At 30.9% G+C, this 13721-nt stretch overlaps 1 protein-coding gene across 3 annotated transcripts in view; it reads left to right on the top strand.

Moving 5' to 3' along the window:
- Positions 1–13399: 13399 nt before the first annotated feature.
- The window catches only part of LOC104599335 (two-component response regulator-like PRR37), a 39988-nt gene continuing 39666 nt past the window's right edge, over positions 13400–13721 (top strand). The window contains exon 1 of one of the 3 annotated variants that reach the window (XM_010261837.3): positions 13400–13716. The gene's annotated coding sequence lies outside the window, so the exon portion shown is untranslated. The remainder of the gene's footprint in view (positions 13717–13721) is intronic. The other 2 variants (XM_010261838.3, XM_088897180.1) reach the window with 2 other exon arrangements.

Raw genomic sequence — 13721 nt, 5'->3', positions numbered from 1 at the left:
TAGTTGAGAGAGAGGTTGAAATAGAAATAAAAGTTGCTGTTCATCATCAACATCCTTGGCAACCTTGTGAAGCCAAGAATGTTGGGATTTGACGTTAATTATTGATCCAAGGAAATGAAATAATTCCACTACCAACAACACCATTTCTTTTGACTTTTATGTTCACGTCTAGGACATAAAAGTTAAAAATTATAATATTTTAATAATATCATATAATATAGATATTTGCAAGTGGAGTCGTTTAAATATTGTAATGTTTAAGTCTAATTAATGAATTGGGACATTCAAAGAACTATAATAGAAAAAGGAGTGCAACTTGGGCATTTTTTTTAAGCTGAAAAAGAAAATCAAAATTTAAGTGTCTCTTTATAAGTTTTACCTTTTTATGTCAGATGGGTCAGATCATGCCATATCAGCCATATGAAAAATCAAATATATATATATGTATATATGTGTATAGACATGTATAAATATATATTTTATTAATAAATAACTATAATTATGTTTTATATGTAATATATGAAATATTTTATATTTAATTTTTATTTATAAAAAAAATTAAAAATTGATATTTGAGGTCAAAATGGGTTTTTTTTAATAACGGGGCAAGATATATAGATCTCGAAAAGTTATCAAAATAAAAATTAAAAAAAAAAGCACCTCAATCAGACATCGAAGTACAAAGTTATGGCTCCTTGAAATTTGCACACATAGTTAATATACAACCTACAACCCAGTGACTGGGTCGAATGGGTCAACGGTCCAATCGTCTAAGTCAGACAATCTTGACTAAGTCAATGATATTTTGACCTTTTCCAGGTTTTATTCAAACCGGACCCTAAATCTTAATCGGTTGATGGTTCAAATAGTTCAACCGATCGGGTCAATGACGGGTTGGAAACACTGAGTTTTGTTCTTTATATTTACTTATATGTACATGATACTACCTTAATAGAATTTTTTTAGGTATATATTGGATGATACACCCGAATCACCAATTTAAATAGAACAGCACCATACTAACAACCCCCTCCTCAAAAGTCTGTGGTAACGAGAAACAAATCTGCAGCTCTACTGAAACAAACTAGTGAATATAGCAACTGAACCACCCTCAGTTGGTGCTAGTAGAATTTATTAAAATGATTAAACAACTTCCCTTGCATTTCAGATTACAGGAATGAAATATTTAATTCTACACCCTCTAGGCAAAGCAAGAGAGAAAGTGGATCATGTGATGTGATATACTTGGAGTCTAATCTCGTATGTTTTAGAATTAGGGGTGAAATTTGGAGAAATTCGAATTCGGATTTTATCAAAATTTGAATTAACTTAAAACAGTATAAAATGCTAATTTGGGCCAACCCGAACTGTACCGCTTCCTAGAATACAACAACCTGTGCAGTGTTCAATGAATAACACAATCAAAGTAAACATAAAACCTCCACCGGTTATTCCTTGATACACCTGTAACTTAATTTGTTATAATACCGGCAAATATAAATAAATAAATAAATATAATATTAAGCTTATTGTATTTTTTATGGATTCTTCTGCTAATGCATTTGTAAAGAGCACTTATGAAATTATTAAATTCAGATTCTTATATTTTTTTAATGTGAATTTGTGTGTAAAATACATTTATAAAAGAGCACGAGAGGAAAAAAAAATATTCCTATCCTTGTGGGATGAAAGATGCGAGCCACAACTGGCTCAAATTGACAAAATTGGTCCTCACATCCACTTGGAATCCCATCATGTGATGGAAACATTTTTCTATGAATAAAAACATACAAGTAGAGAGATATTCCTACTGTATGGCTGAAAAGGGTGTGAGGTGGATGCAAAGACCAATTTTGTGAAGAAAAAATTCCAACACCGGGAGAAAGGGGATATCGCCCATTCACGAGTGTGGACTACACTTGAACCAGCTATCAAGTGTAGCTCATCTAGATTCTCCACTGGTCCATTCACAATTGATTCAGCTTAGAATCTTTCGATTTAGGCAACAAGTATTTTTCTAATATTTTAGAATATTCTCAACGAGGAGAATGCTAAGAAGCTCCATGGCTGCAGGCTACCCACTTGAGGGCTTTTACATATATAGAGCTGCAATAAGGGGCAATGCAATATGAACACTGAGGTCGCATTTGTTGGGATAGGATTGGCAGAATGCAATAGCTGTTCAGGTCATAGTTTTCAAAATCGGACCGGACTGACCGGTTTTGTTTTCCCTCAAAACTGAATTCCCCCCCAAAACCATTGATTTTGGTCAGCAAATCGCTGAACTGGTCGGTTAACCGTTCGAACGGTTTTGATCTTTTTTTTTTATTTGTTTTTTATTTTTCTGTCATAATGGGCCGAGTATTCGGTTCAAACGGTCAGACCGTTCGACCCGATAACCGGACCCCGGCCGGGTCAGTTTTAAAAACCATGGTTCAGGTTGTAGGATCAATGATATGCCCCACACAAGTCTTTTAATACATGGGGCTCACCACCATTTAACCTCTTATTGTGGATCATATGTATTTTTATCAATTTGCATGGAATGTTATCATTTGTTCCACAGCCTGCACATATTCACGCTCAATAATAATTAGGGGGTATTCTTTTTTTTTTTGGATTTTAAGAGGGAGAAAAGTTGGTCAATGGAATTTTGGTTCCCATTAACCAAGAATCTCATGTTCATTTTTCAGATTTATGTGGGGATCAGGGAAAGTTTACCTAGGGTAAGTGATACCCATTTCCTAGGTGGATAAATAACTTTCCCACCTATTGAATGAGAAAAAAAATATCCCTTTCAATAATGGATTTTTATGGCTAAAATGGTCATTACCTTATTTACCTATGAAATAAAAGAATATGGATAAATGCACTTACCCGGGTAAGTATTTCCTAGAAAAAATTACCCAAGTAAGTAACTTACTGAAAAACGAACAGGGCCTTAGTGTTTTATTTTTACATGTGTGGTTTTGTTTTTCAAAACAAACCAACTACTATATCAGCAAAATAGTATGGCTTTTGCTGTGGCAGTTGTTTTTTGTGTTGAAAAACAAAACCACACATATTGGCCAAACCCCCTTAAAAGGTCGCCTTGTTTTGTTTCAGGTTTTGGTAAACAAACTACAAGTTAGGTGATATTAGAACTAGACAACGAGACAACTTTTCTACTTAGTACTTGATAGATGATGGTATAGTATAGATGAGGTATGGGTTCAATTTTCCATGGAGCAATCAGCCAATACACATTGATGTTGAACTAACTGTAAAGCATTCCTTGTATCATGGACGTGTGGGCCAAAGAAAGGCCAGGGGTATCTACCTGAATTTGGATTCAGTCCTCACAAAACCGTTCTCACAGCCCCTTCTAGTTGTGCATTGGGATCTCATGGGCTGGGCTGGGCCGGGCCGGGCTGGACTTTCACTTGTCACTAATGAAAATATACTAGGCCCGAGCCTAAGCCCGGCCCTAGTAAAAAGCCCGAGCCTGAAGCCCGACCTAATTGAAAAAAATAACAATTTTCCCTATTCCAATTAGAATTAAAAATTAAGATAGTATTTTTTTTTCTATTTAAATGAACAATGGGCCTACAATATGGTATTTTTCCCTTTCTTTTATATTTTAAAACACAATTTTACATTCTTAAATCAAAAAATTTATTCAAATGGACATAATCACATAACTAATTTTAAGTTTAATATTAGGTCGGACCGGGACAGGCTCGGGCCGGGCTATTTTGACAAAACCCGAGCCCGGCTCGAATTTATTGCGGGCCGGGCTTTTTGGCCCGAATTTAAGCCCGCAGGCCTATAAGCATGTTCAAGCCCGTCCGGGGGTCGGGCATGAACAGGTCTACTTACCATTAATAAAAACATACAAATACAAAGATAATCCTAATGTAAGGCTGTAGAAAGGCTATGAGGACTGAATCCAAATTCTGTCTACCTTGGTCTTGTGGGGGATTTCAGATGATATGTTGTTTGTGGTCAAATTTGATGATATTCAGTTTAGCTCTTCTTGTATGAATTCTATTGTTTTTTGTTATGTTACTAGGAATAGTAATGTGGTTGTTCATTGTTGGCTGGGAAGCCATCCCTTTAGGGGGGATGAGATTTGGTTAAATAGTTCGCATTCGTTTTTTGTTGAATGCTTTCCATGATTTTTCTTTTTATTAATATTATAGCTATTTATCTATAAAAAAAATGTAGGCATGCCCTCTACATTGTGTGCCATTAGGCCTAGAATGCATTCTGCCACTAACCCACCAACTAGTAGGGGTAATCATTTTTGCCCAGCCCAGCTCGGCCCGGTCCGAGCCTGCATAAAGCCTATAAATTTTATGGCCAGGCCTAAGCCTAACACACATATATTTAAATTAAAAAAAGTAACAATATGATTAAAAATAAACTTAAATATTTATTATTCAATTATGATATCATTGGTTTTTTTGAAAAGTTGGACCATTGACCCACTATTTAGATAAGAAAATAACACTGCTTTTGGATTAGTTTTAAATTAAGGAAAATTATAATCGGAGCTAACTGTACATTTAATATAGGCAACAAGTTGGTTCATAAACCCACAAACGGCTCTACATTTCAAATTATAAAAACCCTCGCCATGTCATCAGAGGCTTATGTGTTTGGTTGCCAACATGGGACTTTTAATCCATGTTGGACACAACAAAAATCTTATACTAAAATTGCGCTTTATGCTGAGTTTGGAAGGAGTACAAATGCAAATATGTATTTATGTTGTACATATTTGCATTTGTAGTGCTTCCAAACTGAGCCTTAATGTTGGGTGATTAGAAAATAAAAAAAAAAAATGTTTTTAGTCCCTCTCTCTCTCAATCTCCCTCACACTCTCTTTCTCACAATCATCTTTATCAGCTCAACGACTTTATGATTTTAAAATAAATAAAAATGGTTTTTGGTTTTTGTATTTATGTTATTTGTATCAATTTCTCTCATTCTCTCTCTATATATCGCTCTCCCTCAATCCCTCTCATTCTCTTTCTTGGTCGATCTCTCCTTCTCTCTTAATCTCCATTGTTCTCCCTCAGTTTCTCTCATGCCCCCTCTTTCATTTTTTTTTTATTTTCTTATGCACTTATATGGTATTAATTAGATCGTATAAAAGAATATGAGACCAATTTGATATGGTTCAAAAATTATTACACCAATTTGATAAAAAATCACAAAAAACTATTGGCTATGAAATTTACACCAACTGGAGAATGATAGGGATTGAGGGAAAAATATATGTTGACCGAGAGGGAGAGTGAGGGAAAAGAATGAGAAAGATTGAGGGAGGACAATAGAGAGAGGGGGAGAGAGAGAGAGAGGTTTTGATTCGGCTACAAACCGAAGCTGGGACAGTTAGAGATTGAGAGATGACTGTGACAGAGAGATAAGTGAGGAAGATCGAGAGACATAGGGAGTGGGAGAGAAACTGAAAACCTATTTTCGGTGTAGGTTTTTTGTTGTGTCCAATATGGAGTAAGAGTCCCATGTTGGCAACAACCACATAAGCCTCTGATGACGTGGCAGGGGTTTTTATAATTTGAAATGTAGAGCCGGTTGTCAGAGTTTTGTTGGTTTCTATAGCAACTTTCAACCTAATTTTAAATGCACAGCCGATTTGAATATAATTTTCCCTCTAAATTATATATTTCATTTACACTATACACAATATTTTTTACTTATCACACTTAATTTTTGTTTGTCTATGATATAATTTAACTCAAACAACTAATCTACAATCTAAAAATAAAAATTGTTTGATTTCTAGGTTGGCATTAAATTTTGTATTACATTTTCATTATTGATAAAATTATTTCTTATGTACAAAACTTATTTTTGTTCAATATAATGAATGCACAATATTAGAAATATACCAAATATTTTATTTTCTATAAATATACAACACTAGATATGTGCCTAAAATTTTCTGTATCTTTTTTTTTTGTGATACTTCGTATTTTCTATTATTACAAATTTTATTATTTGACTATGATATCATTTAATTTCTAGGTAAATTTTGAATTTGGCATTCCATTTTTCATCATTAATTAAAATACTTCTTACAATTCATAGTTATTTATTTTAATTTTTTTATTTAATTATGACATTATTTATTAATCCATTTGACCCCAAATGGTTGAATTGCTACCTACCACTAGGGGGAGGGGGAAGAAAATGGTTTTGTTTTCAAATTACTTTTCAAAATATTTATTTTTTTACTATTAAAAATAAAATTATGGATTTAATTACAATAATTTAATGATGAGAAAAATATATCTTAAATATAGGATTTAATGAGAGAGAATAGGAAAATATTTTATTTCCATTTGGTTTTAAATTTTACATTCCATTTCCATCATTAATAAAATCATTTATTGTTTATCATACTTATTATTGTTTAATATGTATGTTAAAAAATGTTTTCAAATTTTTTAATTTTAATTTTTTAATTTTATCTATTTTTTAATTTTATTATTTAGTCGTGGCAATATGGATTAACCCATTTGACCCAAAATTATTTAATTTCTTACCACCACCTAGATGAAAACACTATTTTTTCTAGGTAGATTTTAAAAGTATAAGCATTTATGTTATTGGAATTATTAATTTATTAAGTATGGATTTAATTAGTAGAACTTACCACCACCTAATATACATGTTTATACACATTGAGAGTATTGATATTTAAAACCTTGCCTGTGGGGCTAAAGCTGCATCACTAACGCACACAAACCCTAATAATCCAATATTTGTTTTTTTAGGCACATCAACAAAGTTTTTTTTTTTATTGGAAGTTGTTTTTTATTTTGTCATAGCAAGATCATACATATTGACAAGCACCTCCAAATGTTTTCCTTGTTTTCATATAATTGTTTCATTTTGTAATAATTAATAACCATCACCAAATAGATCATTTTATAACTTTTTGTATGGGCATCATGCTATCTTTTATGATACCAGTAGTTAAGCATGTAAGAATTTTTTTTCATATTAATTACATGAATTTTAGATATATCATAGTTAAGATATGAATTGAAAATTAACAAAAGTAATAATATGATTCAAAATAAACTTAAATACTTGTAATAAATGTGCATATGCATTACAATGGAAATTTAAAATTACAATAACTATTATTATTATCATTAAATTTTGTATTCCATTTCTATCATAAATAAAAATAATTTTTATTTTTAACAAATATTTTTTTTAAATTATGAGTATATAACATTATAAATGTTTCTAAATGTTTTTGACAAAATTCTATACTTTTTCAATTTTTGTGTTCTATCTTTTTTTTTTAATATTTATTTTTTTAATTATGACATCATGAGTTTCTTTGAAAAGTTGGATCATTGACCCACCATTTAAATAAGAAAAATAGTTTTGCTTTCATATCAGTTTTAAATTATGTACTCCATATACATTATATAAATAATTTTTACTTATCACACTTAATTTTTGTTTGACATAATTAATATATAAAAATCTATTATGCGGGAAAGACATGGTATCGAAGAGTTTTAACCAATCAAAACCCACCCATGAATTTTGATAAATAACATCTAATTGGATACAACGTTTTTTATACCAGTTGATTGGTAAAAAAATTCAAATACCATATATTTCCAATATCACAGTCAAACCCAATTTTTATATATTCTTTTGATTACATGTACTTTTTTATTACTTTTTAAATATTTATTATTTAACTATCATATTATTGATTGATCCATTTGACCAAAACCACTATCCCACCACCCCAAAACAAAAATTGTATGATTTATAGGTCCACATTAAATTTTGTATCACATTTCCATCATTGATAAAATTATTTCTTATGTATAATATTTATTTTTATTCAATATATGAATGTATAATATTATAGATGTACCCAATATTTTATTTTTCATAAATATATAACACTAGATATGTGTCCACTTTTTCAATTTTTTTATTCTTTGTATTTTATTTTATTTAAAATATTAGTATTTGACTATGACATTAGTATTTCATTTAAAATATAAAATAATTGAACATGTTTCTAATATTATACGTTCATTATACTGAACAAAAATAAGTATGAAATGTAAGAAGTATTTTTATTAATGGTGAAAATGGACTTATTTTAATTTTTATTATCTAATTACGACATTATTTATTAACCTATTTGACCCCAAATGGTTAAATTGCTTACCCACCATTATAAGGGAAGAAAATGGTTTTGTTCTCAAATTATTTTTAAAAATATGTATTGTTATATTATTAAAATTAATATTATGAATTTAATTAGTATAATTTAATGATGAGAAAAATATATCTTAAATATGAGATTTAATAAGAGAATATACCTTAGATATGAGATTTAATGAGAGATAATAGGAAAATAGTTTTATTTCCAATTGGTTTGAAATTTTACACTCCATTCAATCATTAATAAAAATATTTCTTATTTATCATCAATGTATTTCAACCCATCGTTGATCTGACCGATTGAATCATTCGAACTGTCACTCGACCTTGATTCGGGCCTGATTATGTTGAGACTAACCCTTTCAATCAAAAAACGTTTAACCCGAGCAGTTCAATAATTGACCCCTTTGCCTAGTCACCAGGTCACAGGTTGCACACCTAATTATGTGCAAACTTTTTGGAGGCCATAACTTTGCACTTTGATGTCCGATTGGAGTGATCTTTTTTTTTATTATTATTTTAAGTAACTTTTTATGATCTATGTGCCCTAAGGGCCCTAGGCATCTTGCATTGCTATTTTTCAAAAAAAAAGACCCAATTTGTAATTTTTAATATTTTTTATAAATAAAAGTGGTTTGACTCGTTTGACCTTGACGGTTCAACTGGTGACCTATGACTTGAAGGCAAAAGCAAGTCAGCCTTCGGGCCGGTTTTTAAAACATTGTTTATCATACTTATTATTATTTACTATGTCAAATATATGATGCTAGAAATGTTCATATTTTTTTTTAATTTCTATATTTTTTTGCATTCTACATATTTTTGAATTTTATTATTTAATTGTGACAACATGGATTGACCCATTTAATGATGAGAATAAACAAAAATGCCTTAAATATATGATTCAATAAAGGTGAATGCAAATTTAATACCTTAAATGTTGGAGTAATGACAAAAAAATATTATAGATAAATGACAAAAAAATCAAAGTTTTCATTATAAAATATCCAAAAGTGTAGCAGAAGTTTTTAGCTTGACAAGAATTTTCCTTGTTTGATGTTGGAGTAAGCATGATCTCATACTACAAAGTTTCTTTTTTTTTTACCAATAAAAAAGAAGGAAATGTGGTTTAGAAGGTCAAGCATGGATGTTTTGGATGCTAAAAGAATACTTTACTATTTAATGCACAACCATATTGTAATATCTTAGAGTATGGGGGTTTTGGAGAAATTAGAGGTGCAATCGAGTTGAGCTCTAATCGAATTTTTGGTTTTGAGTTTGACTATGTATAATTCGAGTTCGATTCTAATCAAATTTGAATCTCAGGGATGTCCGATTAGCTATTCAAACTCAAGCTTGACTAATAAAAAGTTTGGTTCATAAGTTTGCGAGTCTAACTCGATTAATATTAATTATATACATGTATTATAATATAAAGATATATATTATGAAAATAACATTATATTCTACATAATGTATGAGTATACTATATATTATAAAAATACAACATAAGTAAATATAAAATATATTCATTTTCAAGCTTTTTAGCGGAACTTGAACTCATTGAATATCAAATCGAGCTCAAATCGAACAAAAAAGAACTTGGACCTAATAGTACTTTAATTGAACCAAACAAAGGCTTGATAAAGTTTGGCTTGGCTCAATTACACCCCATAAAAAGAAATTATACTCGGGTGGCAAATGGTTGGGTTGGGTAAGGGTTGAATATCAATCCACCCATATTGACCCACAAACCCACCATGGCCCATCATTAATGCTCCTAAAAGGCTCCTAACCCACCTTTATTGACCTACTTGACCCATCCATATTGATCTTTACCCACCATCACCCATACTAACCCCACACACCTACCCTCACCTATACATACAAAAACAGGTCAGGTCACTCATATACCCAAAAAAACTTTGAGAGAACAAACTCTCTCGAGTCTACCACGTGTTATAAACGGGTCAGGTTCCATATACCCGAAAATAACATTTTTCGAGAGAATAAACTCTTAAGGCCACTACGTGACAAAAACGAGATGACAAACTTGTATACCTGAAAATAACATTTTTGAGAGAATAATCTCCATTAAGTCTACCACATGGCAAAAATGAGTCGAGTCAACCTGTATACCCGAAAATGAAAAAAAAGTATGCATAAAAATACCAAAAACTTTGTAGAAAATGCGAAAAATACTAGAAAAACCAAAAAAAAATTGCAAAAATATAGAAAAAATTGCAAAAAAATTGTAGAAAATACCAGAAATGCATGAAAACACTAAAAATTACAGAAATTATGTAGAAAACTTGTAGGTAATTCAGAAAAATAGAAAAATAACAAGAAAATACTAGAAAATGCATGAAAACACCAGAAATGTCTAAATTGTGCAGAAAAATACCAAATAATATAAAAAATGCATAAAATAGCAAAAAATTTGCAAAAGTGCAAAAAAAGTATAACTTTTATAGAAAAAAATCAGAAAATTGAAAAAAAACAAAGAATTGTAGAAAATGCATGAAACACTAGAAAACATGAAAACATACCATAAAAACGTGGCAAAAAATGGTAAGAGGAAGGCTCAACCTTTACTCATAAACCTTTGACCTTAAAAGAGACATTCAAATTACTAAATCCAAGGATTAAAGTATCAGTATCGAGTATCGGGTATTATATCAAATAACATAGATACATGTACACATTGGAAAATGCATGGATATGGATAAAAAATATGGAAACGTATGTATACGCTAGGGAAATACATACAAATTTTATAAATGCATTAATAACACTAAATTTAATATCAAAATATCAAAATAATCATAAAATAGTATATAAATACATGGAAAATGTAAATTTTAATGATATATTGCAATTAGTATATTGGGATGCATAGTTATCGTATAATTTTATTTATAATAGATCAATCAAGAGTCCAAGACACTAAATGCATGCACCTATTATATTTTAATTATTATATCAATTATTGTTTTATTTTATAATTTTAAATTTTTAAAATTAACAAAAAATCAACTAAAATTAAAATATGGATTAAAAATTTATAAAAATATAATCTTAACTTAGAGTGTATCAATTTTGTTAAAATTTCTATGATACATATCATATACAAATTCATAGTTTTTAATTACTAAAATAATTATTTCATTATTAATATTTTTATTTCAATAAATTTTATGAAATAAAAATCATTTTTTGAAATAAATGTAGATTAGTGCATTTGATAGATTCAATTTAATATTATATTCTTCAATACTTTTGTTTATGATATTTTTATTTTTTGTAAATAATAAATATTTTGTTATTACTTATTAATGTAAATTAAAATATTAGTTAATAATTTATATAAATATATACAAATTTTAAGATATATATTATGTGTGAATTTATAAATTGTAAGTTTTAAAATAATTATTCTATTATTAATATTCTATTTGTATAAATTCCTTATTATTAAAAATCATGTTTTTATATAAATGTAGATTTGATAGATTATTTATTCTATTAGTTTATAAAATAATATTTTTTAATTTTTAGTTAGAGTTGTGAAATATAAACATTTGTTTTTTGTTTAAATGCATGTAAACACAAAAAGCTAATAAAATAATTTGTATATCACTTTTAATCACAAAATCGCATTTGGCTTGGTGGCTTAAAATTGAAGGAGAATATTAGCACGCTAGGTGGACTCGAGTTTGAGTTTAAGTCTCCTCAAACACATTTTTTATTGTGAGGCTTGGCAAAATCATCGACCCAACCCACCCTAACCCTTTTTTACTGACCCTAATGGGTTGCTCGACCCATATTGACCCACCAATAGAGTGGATGGGTTACAAGGTGGGTGGGTCAAATGGGTTGGAGTCAAGATTGTCAACCCTAATTATACACCGAAAAATAAATAAATAAAACTCCTGCAATCATCAACAATGTGGACAATATACTATGGTGGTTAAGAGTTCATGACCGTAAATATTAGTTTGATTTTGTATTAATCTCATTTAGTTTTGTTCCAACCTTCTCCAATTCTCCCCAATATACATATCATGCTTTAATTCATGGTCAGAGAGAACTATATACTTATATAGATGTTGTTTGTCATGTATTTTTAAAAAGATCTTTCAGCAGCCCAAATGGCCAAAAGACATATTGAGCTTTTGGAGTCTTGTAAGACAAAGACCATTTGGTAAACGACTTGGTTAAAGGGCTTTTAAAAATGTGTATAGAGGCTATATATCATGCAAAATGACCATAAATCTTCACTTGAAGCTTTCCGAAATTTGGTGTCTTTGATCTTTTTGGATCTTTTTGCACACACATTCTCATCTTCCCGGCTTTTGGTTACTAAATAGAAAAGACTGATTTGTGGTCTTTTAAATTTGCCAAATCCCATAATACTACATGAAAAAGACTTTCCAAACGCTGCCATGAGATCGGCTTCATCAGTGCAACACCGGTTCGAACAGTGTTCGAACATCCTTTACAGAACATCTCTATACTTATATACTTTATTTCATGGAGAGATATTCCCAATACAAGGTTATGATGGTTATTTGAACGGGCTTTACACAGACTGAATCCCATTTCCGCAGCCATAGTTAAAAACTGAGGGGTGGCATAGGTTAGACTTTGTGAATAGAGTATGATCATCCCGTTCGTTACCTTTTTTATGATAGGATGCCATTCAGCCGATGAGCATCTTTTTTGTGATATGCGAGTAGCAGACCCCGATTCCCAAGTAGAGTTCGGCTTCCGTCAGGGCAACCCGTTCGAGCATCCTTTACGCCCGATGCAACTATCCGAGGTTGCAAGAAGCTGTTGGGACGGTGTGAGCAAGGACATGCCCTGACCGAAGCCGATCTCAGTCATTTCATAACTTTGTGCCGACCGAAAACAATGTTTCCCGCTTTAGGGCTTTCCAGGCATCTTTAAACCTTTATCTGAATGTTACGAGGCCACGTGTCACGTGTTAGATCCGGAAGATCATTTGAGATGCGGTACAAAGTCTCGAGCTTCCGGCTTTAGATTTTGTTCAACTCAGAAGATCTCATGGCCTCGATGTGCTCCACGTAAGCCGTCCAGCATCCTACGTGGCTCTAAGCAAACACTACGGACCTCCATTGTTCCACGTCATCCACATGGAATGACCTACTAATATCTCCTCAAAGGCCGTGGATATGTTCCTCTTTGCCTTCGTTTCACTGTCTTCCGACCAGTCCAGATATTCTGCAACACTAAAATTAAAAGCTTTAAAGAAAGAAGGACGAGAAGAAGAAGAACAAAAGAAAACGAAAAATAAAACCCTAATTAAGCAATTTAAGACCCTCTTCGATCTGAGAATCATATGATATGAAACACTTCGGTGTTTTGCCGTTGTTTTAGTTCTGATCTTGTTGTTCTTTACGTTTTTTTTTTTTTTTTTTTTCTGCAGGATTAACCTCGACGTTGGCTGCTCTGTTTATGATCAGAGGAGCTTCTAAGGTATC

The sequence above is a fragment of the Nelumbo nucifera genome, chromosome 2 (genome assembly GCF_055504915.1).
Source record: "Nelumbo nucifera cultivar China Antique chromosome 2, China Antique-T2T, whole genome shotgun sequence".
NCBI lineage: Eukaryota > Viridiplantae > Streptophyta > Magnoliopsida > Proteales > Nelumbonaceae > Nelumbo > Nelumbo nucifera.
The sequence above is the reverse complement of the archived record's forward strand: the minus strand, read 5'-3'. Positions and strand labels throughout refer to the sequence as shown.